The following is an 18733-nucleotide window of genomic DNA, read 5'->3' as shown; positions in this document are numbered from 1 at the left end:
CATATATATACATACATACATATATACATATATATACATACATACATATATATGCATACATACATATATATATACATATATACATATATACATACATACATATACATACATATATATACATATATATATATATATATATATATATATATATATATATAAATACAGGGTGAACCAAAAAGATCTGTACAAAATTTAAATAATTTTAAACCAGATATTTGTTTTCTTTTGATGGCAGCCAGGTTAACCTTTGAAGAAAAAAAAACTTTGTAAAGTCCTATTAGAGGCATTAAAACGCTGTTGAAGTTCTAAGATAGTTTAGGTGTAAGTAAAGATCTTTTGGGCACACACTATATATATATATATATATATATATATATATATATATATATATATATAACTGCTTCATTTACTCACATAAAATTAATATACGAAAGTAGAGATTTATGCGTAAACTTAAAGCATTTTCTTCAAAAGTGCTCAATACGTACGTAGAGCTATTTAGTAATTTATAAAATATATATGGCGATTAAGCTACACTGAATATTCTGCGTTTCATCCACTCTAGGATTCGTCAGGCTTATGCGCGAATTCTGTGGTTGTTTCTCGTTTTTATATGGTCCTCTTCCGTTGAGGATTTTAGATGAAAAATTTGCTATCCTGTACTTTAAAGAACCCCAAAATCTATTAAACTGTAGAAGAGAAATGGCAAATAACTGTGTTCACAAAATAAAACTTACTCTAGGATAGCGATACAAAATAGCTTTAAAACTAACAAAAACAATAGAAAATAAACAAATAAATAAATTAAATAAACATGATACCACATAAACGATCACAAATATATGTATATATATATGTGTATATATATGTGCATATATGTGTGTACACATATGTATATTTATATAATTAAAAAAAAAGTCTGCCTTAAACCACTAACCAAGTTCTAAAACAGATCCTTTTTTCGATAAAATGCATGCACATTGGCTGATAGGAAGGGGCGCGGTGGATACTAGAAAGCTGATTGGCTAACTAAAATTCTCAACATAAGAGGACCATATAAATACGATAAACAACCACAGGATTCGTGCATAAGCCTGACGAATCCTACAGTGGATGAAACGCCGAATATTCAGTGTAGCTTAATCTCCATATATATTTTATAAATTACTATATATATATATATATATATATAAATATGTATATATATGTATATATATATAAATATGTATATATATATATATATATATATATATATATATATATATATATATATATATATATATATATATATATATATATATATACAGTGATGATCATATTTATTGGCACGGTAAAATAAAAGTTAAATTTTGTCTAATAAATTCTAAATAAGGGATTAAATTAAAGAAAATAACAAAGTATATTATGTATTTTTAACGTGCCTTTCTGATGCAGCAATCGGATTTTAGAAAAAATAAATAACAAAGGAACAACAAACATAATTGCAAAAAACCCTTGTTCAAAATTATTGGCACGATTTATTTAATAATCAATTGTATAGCCTTTGGCCTTGATTACCTTCCTCAGTCGCTTTTCATAGTTTACAACCAAGTTGTTGCACTCTTCAGTAGTAATTTTAGCCCACTCTTCCTGACAATAATCCTCCAATTGAATAAGATTCTTAGGCTTCCTTTGCATTACCCTCAATTTTAATGTTCTCCATAAATTTTCAATTGGATTAAGGTCTAGGCTTTATGATGGCCACTCCAAAACATTAATATGATTGTCCTCAAGCCATTTCTTAGTCAGTTTAGCCGAATGCTTTGGGTCATTATCTTGCATGAACCACGAACGACGACCAAGTGAGAGCTCTTTAGCAGAGTCTTTCAGGTTTTCATCCAATATTTTAACATAATCTTCCTTTTTTATGCTACCTGTGACCTTAACAAGTCGCCCTGGTCCAGAGGCAGCAAAGGATCCCCAAAACATCAAACTGCCTCCACCGTGCTTCACTGTGGGTATGGTGTTCTTAGGCAGGAAAGCTTCGCCAGATTTTCTGTAAATATAAGACACTTTATTATGGCCAAATAACTCTATTTTCGTTTCGTCAGTCCATAGAACACGTTTCCACAATGCAACATCTTTATCAATATGACGTTTTGCAAAGGCTAGCCTTGCTTTCAGGTGCATAGGCTTCAATAAGGGAGTCTTTCTCGGACGACATGCTTTTAAACCAGCTCTCTTCAAAACTCTACCAACTATATGTCGAGATACATTCACTCCAGAGGTGCTCTGTTCATCAACAATCTCCCCAACAGAGATCCTTGGGTTTTGTTTTACTTGTCGAACAATTTTCCGTTCATCTCTTGGGGAAAGAATCCTTTTTCTCCCTCTACCCTCTAAACTCATAACGTGGCCTTGCGATTTGAACTTGTTTATTATGGCTCTAACAGTGGATTTGGGAAGGTTTAGCTTCTTTGAAATCTTATCATAGCCCTCCCCATTGGTATGGCATGCTACAACAAGCTTCCTGACGTCTTCGCTGTGTTCCTTAGTTTTAACCATGGCGATTGAAAATTATAATTTAGTCACTTATAATAGTTTAAATAAATCGCTATCTAAAAATTATCTGAAAAATTTATTCACTGAATTATCGTTAAACAAGCATAATATGGCTATAAAAAAGTTCAGAAAGCACGTAAACCGGAAATTGATTGATATTATACTGATACTAAAAGAAAAACAAAGCCGTGCCAATAATTTTGAACAAGGGTTTTTTGCAATTATGTTTGTTGTTCCTTTGTTATTTATTTTTGCTAAAATCCGATTGCTGCATCGGAAAGGCCAGTTAAAAATACATAATATACTTTGTTATTTTCTTTAATTTAATCCCTTATTTAGAATTTATTAGACAAAATTTAACTTTTGTTTTACCGTGCCAATAAATATGATCATCACTGTATATATATATATATATATATATATATATATATATATATATATATATATATATATATAGTTTTTAAATTATTGCAAATATTTTGGATTATTTCGCATATTCTGAATTTTGATTTTATTCAACGTGTCAAACGCATAATTCTGGACATATTATGTCTTATCAGTTTTTCCTAGTGATTTTGCTTCGTCTCCCTATATCTTCTCATCTGGGGTTTTTACTTCTGGACTTTCAATTTATCATCTGATTTTTTTGTTTTAAAGCATTTATGACTAGTTTTGATGTAATGCTGTTTTATTTCCTGTCACTACCAACAAATCGTTTATTATAGCGAAACAATACTTTCGCTATTGTATTCATTTGCTAATATGTTTAGACTGATGGAAAGAACGCATTTCTTTTGAACACTGCGGATTAAATAAATTAATGTAAAATATGTTTTTACATTCTTTAATTTCTTTTTCTTTATACGCACACACACATATATTTATATATATATATATATAAATATATATATATATATATATATCGATCGATTCAGCTACTCTGATGAGCCGTAGACCAGGAAACACGAGTCAGTGGATAAATATATTAACAACAAGATATATATCTCTCTCTTCATTTGGGGGAACCAAATTGGTTAAAGGGAAAGTTATTTCCAACTCGCATTTTGACAAAAATGCACTTTCGTCAATAATTGAATTCATTCAAAGTGTATCGCAAAGACAAAAACAAACCTCTCTCTCTCTCTCTCTCTCTCTCTCTCTCTTACTATCTCTCTCTTACTCTCTCTCTCTATATATATACATATATATATTATATATATATAACTACTTCATTTACTCACATACAATTAATATACGAAAGTATAAATTTATGCGTAAACTTTAAGTATTTACTTCAAAACTGCTCAATCCGTAGGTAGAGCTAGTTAGTAAGTTATAAAATATATATGGCGATTAAGCTACACTGAATATTCCTCGTTTCATCCACGCTAGGACTCTGCAGGCTTATGCGCATAAGCCTGCAGAGTCCTAGCGTGGATGAAACGCGGAATATTCAGTGTAGCTTAATCGCCATATATATTTTATAACTTACTATATATATATATATATATATATATATATATATATATATATATAATGCTAAAGGCATTATATATATATAATGCTAAAGGCTCTTTTTTAGAATTCGAATTTAAAATATCTTATCAACACATCTTCATCTTTCTTTCGTCATCACACACACACACACACACACACACACACACACACACACACACACATATATATATATATATATATATATATATATCTGTGGGTAAATGCATGCTTCTGGTATGCGTGTGAAAATAAAGATATTGCCATGAGAAACATACATATAAAGAAAGTCAGGCATCCACTATGTAGAAATGAATGGAAGAACTGGCAGCTTGAACATTACCTGAAAAAATATGAAATTATATGAGAAACTGACCACCATGCACGCGTGTACAAAATAATCCAATTCTCTTGCCGAACGAATAAACTGAATGAAAGTACGAACATAAAAAATAAAAACAAGCGAAAAAGGGAAGAAATTGATTGAATCTTAATATGAAAGTGAAAGCGAAAGTGAAAGTACAATTCCCAATACGCTGAACGTCGGTAATGTGACAGCGTAATCCATTGCTCCTTATGGATAAATGATTGAAAGACTGAAAGATAGAAACAGCTAATGAATGAATAGAGCCGAGGAAGCATGACCACCTTTGGCTTCACATAATGATGTAATTAGGTTTCCAGTAATGTGTAGCGAGATAATTTGTTCGTTGTGGTCGTTGTGGAGGGAAAGTACAGATGCCGTTCTTGTATTTATTCCTTTTATTGCCTTTAAATTCTCCCAGGACGTAGCGCAATGGTTACAGGCGAAAACTGAGGATTTCTCAACAGATACTTAAGTGAGGTTGAACAGTAAATACAGTTTTTCATGCAGCGCGTGTTATGTTTAGATCAGTGATAGTTCTTGTCATTCCATGGTGACGATCTGGGCGACCTCTTTGACTGTATATCCAAAACCTCAGTGATACTACCTAGTACTGCTGAATATCATGAGAAATGAAAATAGTTCGACTACGATCGGATTATTTCTAATTCGAAATCTCGAAACAAACCCTATGTCGGCCATCAACTTCCTACAGCAATAGTTTATATATTAATTTTCCGGTGCTTATCATTGTTGCATATATATATATATATATATATATATATATATATATATATATATATATATATATATATATATATATATATATATATGATGAAAATAATGGAAAAAATATTCCGACAAAATAGAGAAAATAAAAAGGAACAAGCCGTATTATGTGTTCATCAACGTTTCGTCTTTATTTCATCCAGAGTAAGTCTCGAAATAAAGACGAAACGTTGATGAACACATAATACGGTTTGTTCCTTTTTATTTTATATAGGTATATATATATATATATATATATATATATATATATATATATATATATATATATATATATAGTTGTTGTTGTTTTTTTTGTTTGTTTTGTGGCATATCAACCGTTTTCAGGTTATTTAATGCCAAATCCAGTTATTTTGAAGAAACATTTTTTTTTTTAATATAGTATATGTGTTTTTCAGTCGGGTTTATATTTATTCCATAGCTGGGTCCTTTACAGGTACTACCACTCTGAGTCAGAGTGGACCTAAGAACAATGGGAATTAAAGAGTTGCTCCACACTCTCCAAAACATGCAAGCTGGGACCTTACCATTGGATATAGTTTAAGGTCATATCCGTATCAAATTATAAACGAGTTTACATTTTTTTTTTTATATTTAAGGAATGAAATCCATGAAACTTTGAGAAACTGCTTACAATACTATTCAGCTACTCCAGCCAGAAAATAAACGTATTTAAAGCGGTACTAACGAAACTATGGCAGAAGACAGGAATATCTGTTGATTTCAGTGTGCCAAGTTATTAACGATGTTGAGAAAAAAACACAATATACATATAACCTGTCTATTAAAATATTTTTTAACATTAAATGAACGAGGAAAACTCCTTAGAGCACATAGTAAATTCTTCGTTGACATAATTAGTAGGGGATATGTGATTCTTTTTATGCATGACTTGTAAAAGAGGTTGGACCACTTTTTAGATAAAATACAAAACCGTGATATATGTACTTCCCAGTGCTTAAAAACATTGCTCGAGAGGAACAAAGCACGCATCGGAGTGAATCCCCAGGTGTTTAAATCCGTTATACGTACGTAAGGATTCTGTTCGATCATTTCTGAACAAAATGATTATTGAAAGAATCGGCTTGTGTATACACGTTTACGCTACCTTACCGTTTCCTGGATTTTAAATGGCTCTTTTCGCTCAATGCATGCGAGCAGTTCAATATGAGACCCGTTGTAAGCATATTTATATTGCGAAGGAAATGAAATTAATCTAGGATGCTCAGTACACATTTTAATGCCCTTGACTTAAGAGGCTATCACACACACACACACACAAACACACCTACAAACATTAGCACTCTCTTTCTCTTTCACACATACATACGTGTGTGTATGTATATATATATATATATATATATATATATGACGAAGCATATAAATGTTGAAACGTTGATCGATCTGCGTAGACCCTTTAAAATTGTATTCATATAAAAGCTCTACACTCCAAGTGAACACTTTTGAAGAAGCATTTTTTTTAGTTCATATTACTAATATATATGATCTTAATTAATCAATATATATATCAATGCCTTCATTTAGTTTCGAACGACTAAGGGCACCCTTGTAGGGGCAACTGCGCCTGTAATTATGTGGCAAGGTTGGAGCAACCCCGTCTCCTGGATCGGTATTGTATGAGTTCAAGTCCAGTGGCAAAGAGAATATATATATATATATATATATATATATATATATATATATAACATACTATACAATACTATTCAGCTACTCCAACTAGAAAATAAAAGTATTTAAAGCAGTACTAGCGAAACTATAACAGAAGACAGGAATATCTGTTGATTTCAGTGTGTCAAGTTATTAACGAAGTTGAGAAAAAAACAATATACATATAACCTGTTTATTAAATCGACATACAGTTCTGTTTCGTTGTATCACAACTCATCAGTGCCGCTAGACTAGCACGTATCCCAGAGCCGAGGATTGAACCTAGAACCGTCGTAATGACAGTCGGCAGTTCTACCCCCTGACGACGGAAGCGGTGCCCGCAACTAATCTGTCTGAATGTCTATTTAAATAAACATCCGTCCGCCACCCGTAAAGTGCTCAAACGTTTGTTTGTAAACAAACCGCGAGCTTCGCATTTTTTCAGCCAAATTAAGTAGCGAGTGAGATTATTTACGATAGTGCTCGACCCAAACAGGGGGGCTTTATATAAAATATATTTGCAATACTCGACATCAGTCTTGTTTCGTTGTATCACAACTTATCAGTGCCGCTAGACTAGCACCTATCCCAAAGCCGAGGATTGAACTTAGAACCGTCGTGATGACAGTCGGCAGTTCTACCCCCTGACCACGGAAGCGGTACCCGCAACTAATCTGTCCGAATGTCTATTTAAATAAACATCCGTCCGCCACTCGTAAAGTGCTCAAACGTTTGTTTGTAAACAAACCGCGAGCTTCGCATTTTTTCAGCCAAATTATAACTACTAAATTTACTCACATAAAATTAATATACGAAAGTATAGATTTATGCGTAAACTTTTAGTATTTACTTCAAAAGTGCTCAATACGTAGGTAGAGCTAGTTAGTAATTTATAAAATGTATATAAGTTATAAAATGCATTGAAGCATATATGTATGTATATATATCTATATATATGTGCATATATGTGTGTACACACATATATTTGTATATAAGCTAACATTAATAAAAATGTAAAAAACAAAAAAACACTAACCTAGATTTAAAACAAATCAAGAAGCTAAATATCCATGCTAAATAGAGCACACACAAAGGAACAGGTCAACCAGAGGTCAAATAGGCCTTTCTCCGATAAATGCATTCTCATTGGCTGATAGGAAGGGCATGGTGGATACTAGAAAGCTGATTGGCTAACTAAAATTTCAATAGAAGGTGCGCATATAAAAACGACAAACAACCACAGAATTCGCGCATACGCCTGAAGAATCCTAGAGTGGATGAAACGCGGAATATTCAGTGTAGCTTAATCGCAACATACATTTTATATAATTAGAATTTTTATTACCTGGACGCTAGTTTTTTATCCTTACGGGAATCATCACTGCAGGGTGACACGATTAATACCGGTCGGGAAATTTGAACCCGGCCTCGGAGCCATATCTGACGCCATTAGCCAGGAACAAAACTCACGGGTAATCTCAACCGCGATAAATATCGTTGAAATTATAACATTTATTTTTTAAATGTCGTTATATCCGTCCACAGTGATCTAATGATTATAAAATCATGATCTATGCATGCGAGCTTAGGTGACCGACTTTCTATTTTAACTTTAAAGTGCTCAGCAATAATAACAGAGTTTCTTAAAGGGGCTGGTATAATTATTACAATAATAATGTTTATACGTACAAACAGTAGGGTTTTATCCTTTCGGGAGTCATCATTGCAGGGTGACATGATTACTACCGGTCGATTTATTCGAAACTGAATCCATTTGCAAAGAACATACCTCACGGTCAATCTAAACCGCGAGAAATACGTTGAAATTTTTACATTTATTTTTTAAGTGTCGTAGTTAGCTAATGATTATAACAATAACATAATGATATCTGCATTTAGTATACATATATATATATATATATATATATATATATATATATATGTATATATCAAGAGAAAGAAATTAAAACTGTAAGTTGAACTTTACAATAAAAATTTATTTTCAACTAAATACTCCACCCAAAAAAAAAATTGTAAATTGTTTTTTGAAGTATTCAGTCGAACAATAAAATTTGATTGTGAATATAAATTAACAATTTACAAACTGTTTTTTGGAGACGAACAATAAATTTTGATTGTGAATATAAATTAACAATTTACAAACTGTTTTTTGGAGACGAACAATAAATTTTGATTGTGAATATAAATTAACAATTTACAAACTGTTTTTTGGAGACGAACAATAAATTTTGATTGTGAATATAAATTAACAATTTACAAACTGTTTTTTTGGAGACGAACAATAAATTTTGATTGTGAATATAAATTAACAATTTACAAACTGTTTTTTGGAGACGAACAATAAATTTTGATTGTGAATATAAATTAACAATTTACAAACTGTTTTTTGGAGACGAACAATAAATTTTGATTGTGAATATAAATTAACAATTTACAAACTGTTTTTTGGAGACGAACAATAAATTTTGATTGTGAATATAAATTAACAATTTACAAACTGTTTTTTGGAGACGAACAATAAATTTGGATTGTGAATATAAATTAACAATTTACAAACTGTTTTTTGGAGACGAACAATAAATTTTGATTGTGAATATAAATTAACAATTTACAAACTGTTTTTTGGAGACGAACAATAAATTTTGATTGTGAATATAAATTAACAACTTACAAACTGTTTTTTGGAGACGAACAATAAATTTTGATTGTGAATATAAATTAACAATTTACAAACTGTTTTTTGGAGACGAACAATAAATTTTGATTGTGAATATAAATTAACAATTTACAAACTGTTTTTTGGAGACGAACAATAAATTTTGATTGTGAATATAAATTAACAATTCACAAACTGTTTTTTGGAGACGAACAATAAATTTTGATTGTGAATATAAATTAACAATTACAAACTGTTTTTTGGAGACGAACAATAAATTTTGATTGTGAATATAAATTAACAATTTACAAACTGTTTTTTGGAGACGAGCAATAAATTTTGATTGTGAATATAAATTAACAATTTACAAACTGTTTTTTGGAGACGAACAATAAATTTTGATTGTGAATATAAATTAACAATTTACAAACTATTTTTTGGAGACGAACAATAACTTTTGATTGTGAATATAAATTAACAATTACAAACTGTTTTTTGGAGACGAACAATAAATTTTGACTGAATATAAATTAACAATTTACAAACTGTTTTTTGAAGACGAACAATAAATTTTGATTGTAAAGTTCAACTTGCAGTTGTAATTCTCTTTCTCTTATAATAAGCTCTACTCTCTATTGCGTATGGAGCTTTTTTATTCGGTTGAGATTAAATTATCTGTATATAAACAATGGTGTTTCTATTAGATTAAAGTTTACCAGTGCGTCTATCAGGTATCACTACATCCTTTAGATTTCATTACTTTATATATATATATATATATATATATATATATATATGAAATTTATTGATGCAAACATTGATGGCTACATATGTGCATACATGTTTCTGTAATCACCCGCGTTTAAGGATTACGTCTACAGGCCAAGAATTATCGTCGAGAACACGATAATTCTTGGCCTGAAGACGTAATTCCCCAACGCGGGTAATTACAGAAACATGTATGCACATATGTAGCCATCAATGTTTGTATAAATAAATTTCATATACCTGCTCTGTTTACTCATTGAGCACTCTTTGGTAGACACATGTTGTTTCATTGGATGTACTTCTAGAAAACTAAACTCTACTGGTTAAATATATATATATATATATATATATATATATATATATATATATATATATAGCTGTCGAGAAGCAGTCTGACTGTATCACAGCCCTCAGAAGTGCAGTCAGACAAGCAGCCATCCCAAGCCAAGAATATCGAACATACTACTTTCACACGTATGGGAATTGTCTCAGAAATGATATCTTCAAATGTCTTCATATAAACATTTGATAACTTTTAAAGCTCTGCATTTGTTCCTATTTACAATGCCTCCCCACGGGACAGAGTAAGACATCAGGATCTTTTTTAACATAGAGAAAAGGAACAAAAATAAAAATTGTTTCAGTCGTGAAGGATTTCTCCTCCAATGACAGAGAACAAGAAATTGAAGTGCAGCATCTGAAAAACATATACTACACTTTGATCTTGTTGTATTTATTTGCTTCCCCACTGAGCAGATTAAGCACAAGGCATTTTTTTTAATGTGGAGAGAGAGGGAGGGGAGAGGGAAAGGTGGGACCAGCTCCCAAGAGGTAGGAAATGGGAGCTGGATAGTAACTATTGGTCTGTAGGGGGATCCCTACATTGACTAAGGTCAGATATGTAGGGTTACCCCCACATATGGTCTTTGCTGGTCTTTGCTTGCAGCATCTGTCGGAACAGATACTACACTTTGATCTTGTTGTATTTATTGGCTTCCCCACTGAGCAAATTAGGCACAAGGCTGTTTTTAATGTGGGATTAGAGGAAGGGGGAGGGAAAGGGGGGACTAGCTCCCTAGAGGTGGGAAATGGGAGCTGGATAGTAACTGTTGGTCTGTCGGGTGATCCCTACATTGACCAAGGTCAGATATGTGGGGTTACCCCCACATATGGTCTTTGCTGGTCTTTGCTTGCAACATCTGTCGGAACAGATACTACACTTTGATCTTGTTGTATTTATTTGCTTCCCCACTGAGCAAATTAGGCACAGGCCGTTTTTTAATGTGGAAAGAGAGGGCGGGGGGAGGGAAAGGTGGGACCAGCTCCCGAGAGGTGGGAAATCGGAGCTGGATTAGTAACTGTTGGTATGAAGGGTTGCCCCTCCAGTGACCAAGGTCAGATATGTGGGGTTAACCCCACATATGGTCTTTGCTAGTCATAGCTTGCAGTATCTGTTCCGACAGATGCTACACTTTGATCTTGTCCCTAAGGCCAATGTTTGTTCATTTACAAACAAAAAAGTTTGTAGTACCCTTAGTAAGCAGCTGGCTAATGAAATGTACGTGTATGTGTATGTGTATACATACACACATACATATATACATATATATATATATATATACATATATATAAATATATATACGTATGTATGTATGTGTGTGTGTGTGTGTGTGTGTGTAAGATTATATGTATGTAATAGATCCAATCACGTAAAATTAACTAAGGAAAAATATAAAGGAACATGGAAGGCAGAAATACAACCATCTAAAGCAATAGTTATTTCCATTTTTTTGTTTTTCGTTTATTTTTCTTTTACTTTCTTTTTTCGACGTTTGTGGCGGGATGTTTCTCTCAAAATGGCCGCAGTCGACCGAGTAGCAATGATCTTAACGTAGCGACTACAAGAGTGAAATCGGCGCACCAATTATATCTTGTCAATAGTACACACAGCAGGCGCTGTTGCAGTGTTTTATTTATTTATTTATTTTTTACTTTTTTCTTTTTTCTTGTTAACAGGCGATCGTAGTAGCAGTTGTCCAGAGGAAGACCAGCGTAGCGGACGATGCTAATAAACAAGGGATTACCATTCTCATCTACCATATATATGCACACACACACACACTCGACGAGGGAGATGCTTACCTATTCTCTTAAATGTAGAGGATTGTATAAATTATCACTTTGGTGGCTTATACGAGTTTCGGTTTAAATCGAAGAGAAGGAAAGAAACAAAAAACAAAAAAGAAAGAACAGTACGTATTTTCCCAATTGTTTAGTTTCATTCCATAACAAAAGTGTGCTATTTTATATTATAACAAATGTTCAATGATTCAACTTAACATTCATCGAACAATGTATATATATATATATATATATATATATATATATATATATATATAGACGTTCTCATATGTGTGTGTATGTACGTCTTTGTGTGTGTATTAGTTTATGTCTATGTATATATTGTTTCTTGGCTTTCAAAGCTTATGTGAGCTATGACAATGGCCGTGGAAGTAATTATATCATCTTTCACATTCTTAAAATTTTAACACACACACACACACACACACACACACACACACACACACACACACACACACATATATATATATATATATATATATATATATATATATATATATATATATATATATATATTATATACAACGCCGGAGGTTACACCGGCCGAAAGATTGTTTACATTATATCAGTAGGTAGTGATATTATAAGAAAAGTATAGAATTCAGGCAATCTTGCGTAATTACTGCCCAATGATGATAATTCCATGCAAATCTGAAATATTTAAAATTTTCAATCGGGAATTTTGCCTATATCATGCGGTTCAGTTGACAGGGGGTATATATATTAAATGATGTTTATTATTATTAGTAGTAGTATTATCATTATTATTAGTAGTAGTAGTAATAGTAGTAGTTGTAGTAGTAGTGGTAGTAGTAGCTTAAACGAAGACACTGCCCATCAAAGATGCCTCTTTGAAAACAACCTGTTGCATTCCTTGGAAGCTGAGTGACAACAAGTGTACCCAGACTTCTAGTACTCTCCACCTAATTTGATAGCATTCGCAAATTAATCTGCGTTATCGTAACAGCCGCTTACCATTGATTTCTCGCTGGCAGCAGCCATTGGTAGCCACTGGAATTTGAGTGGCAGTAAGCCTCCCGAAGGTCCAAGTTCTCTTCGCACTTGCTCAGCGGAGGGTTGGTCAGCGCCCTCTACTCGATCTTTCCATCCGTCATTATTATTATTATTATTATTATTATTATTATTATTATTATTATTATTATTATTATTATTATTATTATCACAAAACTGAAAGGAATCGATATTTTCACGAAAAACGTACACTGTTTTATTCCTTGTCAATAAAACTAAATCAAACATCACAAAGCCCACATTTGAGCCACTTCCGGCAAGCAGCTACGCTCCAAAATTTATTAACGGTCAGGTTAATAGTTTAGTGCTTTTCATTTCAGATACACCGCTAAGTTTTGCATTTGGTGGTGTAAATTAGAAATTGCTTTCTTGTTTCCCCCCACTATTCGAAAGAGTTGCGCCCGGAAGCTAGAAGAATGGCCATGAGTAACGCGATATTTTTTTTTGTGATAGGATATTTTTTTATTTACCAGAAGGTCGCCCGGCGTGGCCCAATCGCAAATTTTGCTTAAATATTATATTTTAATTCATGAAAATGACGTATTTATTATTATAGAGACACTTCTCTATCGATTGTTATATTGAACTAAATATTTAGTAGGGAAATAAAAACTATATATATATATATATATATATATATATATATATATATATATATATATATATATATATATATATATATATATAAGTTTGTTAGAATTGAATCGAAACCAAAGCATATAACTCTCCACTCTAATTCTTTAGCTTCAGAACCACGGATATACGTCACACACACACACACACACACACACACACACACACACATACACACACACATATATATACATATATATACATATATATATACGTATATATACATATATTTACATACATATATATACATATATACACACACACACACATATATATATATACATAGTCATATATATACATTTATGTATATACACATATATACATATATATATACATAGATACATACATATATATACATATATACATGTATGTATATATATATATATATATATATATATATATATATATATATATATATATATATATTAGTGATGGGACGTTTAATCGAAATCAGTATCGGGAATCGGTACTTTTGGGATTATCGGGATCGGAATCGGTATCGGTATCGGAATCGGTATCGGAATCGAAAAAAAATAAGCCTAATTCCCGATTCCAAAAACGATACTTTGCATTTTATGAAAACTTAAGTTTCCATTGCAGGTACTTCTGATAAATACTTCCTAAGACTAAAATATGTAGACGATTATAACAGGAAAATGTGATGTAAATGTATTTGATTTTCGGAAAAATAAACAAAACAAAAATTCAAACTTGACGTAAACTCGCCAGATACACTTTAGAAGAATGCAGTTTATTTACAAAGTTCGATAAATATTTTAAAAGTCAAATAAAATAGTTTTGTCAAGAAAAATACTATCAGACATTGTTGATAATTAAATCAGCAATAGAATATAAAATGTATTATTAAATCTTTTTAACTATTTACGGCTTTTGTCCAGTTTAGTTTTGTCCAGTAAACTTTTGTCTGGTAAACTTGTTATCCGGTACACGTTTGTCCAATCTCCTATTTAGCATTTACAAATATTACGGGGAGTGGAGAGCTAAATGGATGGAAAATGATTGACTTTGGATTGAATGAGGTATAAATCAATTTTTGAATTATCACACTTTCTAGTGAAATAACGTTTGCATCGATTTATTTTTGATTTTGTCTGTATTACTTACACTTAGACTTAGCAACTCCTCTGGCGCCTTAGGCAGTCAAAGTAATCCACTATGTTTAGCTTGTAGGCAGATCTACCTTCCCATACCATTTTTATATACAGATTGTAAAACAAAATTAATCAAGAGTGTTTGAGGTTGATCTAGAAAGCCATAAAATTGAGACGACTAATAAAAAAATGATTCTTTGTGTTTGGTTTGCCATAGAAATGCCACACTGACGAGACCCACCTGAATGACTGAAAAAGAATTTGCCAAATCTAGGTGTAGTTTTAAATATTATTCTAAAAAACATTTAAATTGTGTTTTATGAATTCAAAATTAATTGTTTACATTTTTCCGATTATTTTTCATATTTTAATGAATCATTGTAGAAATTAAAAAAATTGTTTTTTAAAGACTTTTTAAAGTATTATTATTGTTAGTAGTAATAGTTAAGTAGTAGTAGTAGTAGTAGTTGTTGTTGTTGTTGTTGTTGTTGTTGTTGTTGTTTCTGTTGTTGTTATTGTTGAAAATTAACACTTTCAGCTAAATCACTTCTCCAAACTGAAAAGAGTGTTAACATCCTGCAAAAACTTGGTGGGAAGGAAATACAAAAAAGGTCAATTATTTCAGAATTTAGGCGGGAGGATCTGCTTCACATAATAATTTAACATAAAATGAGTTTCATTTCAGATACGTTGTAGCATTTTAGATCAGTTAACTAAAACGTCTTAGTTTTCTCTAAGAGAAAAACTCTGTGCGTTTTCAGGGGAAGTTAAGACTTAGGGTTAGTGCTTCAGATTTAGTGAACATGCCTACGTAGTTAGAATATTCTAGAAATAATCTTTTTGCATTAACTTAACGAAATTTAACTGCCTGTCTAAATTCTAAAATTAGGGATTTTTTTTTCATTCCTCAAAATCTGTCAGTTTGTTAACATGTAATAACCTAACACAAAAAGAAAAAAAAACAACTAGACAAAAAAAAAATTTCACTTTTATCCGAGGGTGTTGATATAAAAATTTGATATTATTAGTAATAGTTGTATTTCTATTATCTCTATCTGTTTCTTTTTGCATTACAACAAATTAATCTACTACATATTTGTCATATTAACAGTAGCAATCACCAACCAAATCTTTATAATTAAGGAAAGAAAACATGAACATTTATAAAAACATGAACATTTAAAAAAACATGAAAATTTAAAAAAAAACATGAAAATTTATAAAAACATGAACATTTATAAAATAATGAAAATTTATGAAAATATGAAAATTTATACAAACATGAACATTTATAAAATCATGAAAATTTAAAAACATGAAAATTTATAAGAACATGAAAATTCATAAAAACATGAACATTTATAAAAAATACACACTTATAAAAACATGAAAATTTATAAAAACATGAAGATTTATACAAATATGAACATTTAATAAATAATGGACATTTATAAAAACATGAAAATTTGTAAAAACAATAAAAATTTATAAAAACATGAAAACTTATAAAAACATGAAAATTTATAAAACATGAAAATTTATAAAAACATGAACAATTATAAAAACATAAAAATTTATTAAAACATGAACATTTATAAAAATATGAACATTTAATAAATAATGAAAATTTATAAAAACATGAACATTTATAAAAACATGAACATTTATAAAAACATGAAAATTCATAAAAACGTAAATATTTATAAAAACATGAACATTTATAAAAACATGGGTATTTATGAAAATATGACCATTTATAAAAACAGGGACATTTATAAAAACATGGACATTCATAAAAACATGAACATTTATAAAAACATGAAAATTTATAAAAAGAGCAAAATTTATAAGAACATGAACATTTATGAAAACATGAACATTCATAAAAACATGAACATTTATAAAAATATGAACATTTATAAAAATATGAAAATTTATAAAAACATGAATATTCAAAAAAACATGACAATTTATATAAACATGAAAATTTATAAACTTGAACATTTATAAAAACATGGAAATGTATAAAAACATGAACATTTATAAAATCATTAACAATTATAAAACCATGAACAATTATTAAAACATGAACATTTATAAAGACATGAACAATTATAAAAACATGAACATTATAAAAAACATGATCAAACAGAATAGTTAACAATACATCTCCGTTCCGTTCTTCTCAGGTTAAGAATGTTTTCCTCAATATTAACCATCTTATTTAGAAACTCATTCTTAACATGTTAACCATTCTGTTTCTACAACATCTTATTTTGCATACCAGTTATCAACGATGTTCAATGGTTTATGAAAACATTCAAATAGCATTATGCCAGCTACCAGCAAGTACATATCGCCATTGTTTTAAAAAAATAAATAGGTGTTTAGTTTTTATTAATTCATTTATTACGGACTATAATTCTCATCTTTATTAGTTGTTGTTTCACGACATTTCGGCCAACTATTCCTCTGGCCTTCGTCATGTGGTAACCGTGACGGATAGGAACTTCGAATCTCCTAACTGCATTCTCAGCAATCACTGCCATCCGTAGTTGTTGTCGTCTCACCACATTTTTTGGCAAAGTAAGCCTCTGGCTGGCTTTGGGTAGGATTGAAACCGCTATCTTCAGACAATCATCATCTGGAACAGTAGAGATTCAACGTCTCTATCAATTGCGCCACGGGCTCCGAAGGGCAGAGGAATAGTTGGCCGAAGCGTCGTGAAACAACAACTAATAAAGATGAGAATAATAGTCCGCAATAAATAAATCAATATAAATAATACTCATCTTAATAATGAATTCCAATTAAAAAAATAATATATAGGTTTTTAGTTGTTTCAATATTCTCAATCAATTACAAACAAAAGATTTGAGAAAAATATTTTAAAAAGACCTATTCATATAATACACGTCCCTCCTCATCACGAACCGTATTTTTTTTGTTTGTGAAAATATATACTAGCATAACATGGAAGTTTTACAGTAAGAAAAGAAACACCTCCCCCCAAAAAAATTGAAAAGCAAATATCCAATTAAACATTTAGAAATTTAAAAAGAATCGTAATCGGTAATTTTATCGGAATCAGAAATCTAGACAAGAATCGGTAATTCTATCGGAATCGGGAAAAATTTTGGAATCGTCCTATCACTAGTATATATATATATATATATATATATATATATATATATATATATGTATATATATGTATGTGTGTGTATATATATATATATATATATATATATATAGTAATTTATAAAATATATATGGCGATTAAGCTACACAAAATATTCGGCGTTTAATCCACTCTAGGATTCGTCAGGCTCCTAGAGTGGATGAAACGCCGAATATTCAGTGTAGCTTAATCGCCATATATATTTTATAAATTACTAACTAGCTCTACGTACGTATTGAGCACTTTTGAAGTAAATACTTAAAGTTTACGCATAAATCTATACTTTCGTATATTAATTTTATGTGAGTAAATGAAGTAGTTATATATATATATATATA

Source organism: Euprymna scolopes, chromosome 32 (assembly GCF_053919585.1).
Source record: "Euprymna scolopes isolate OS-2025 chromosome 32, ASM5391958v1, whole genome shotgun sequence".
Taxonomy (NCBI): Eukaryota; Metazoa; Mollusca; class Cephalopoda; order Sepiida; family Sepiolidae; genus Euprymna; species Euprymna scolopes.
Note: the sequence above shows the minus strand (reverse complement) of the source record.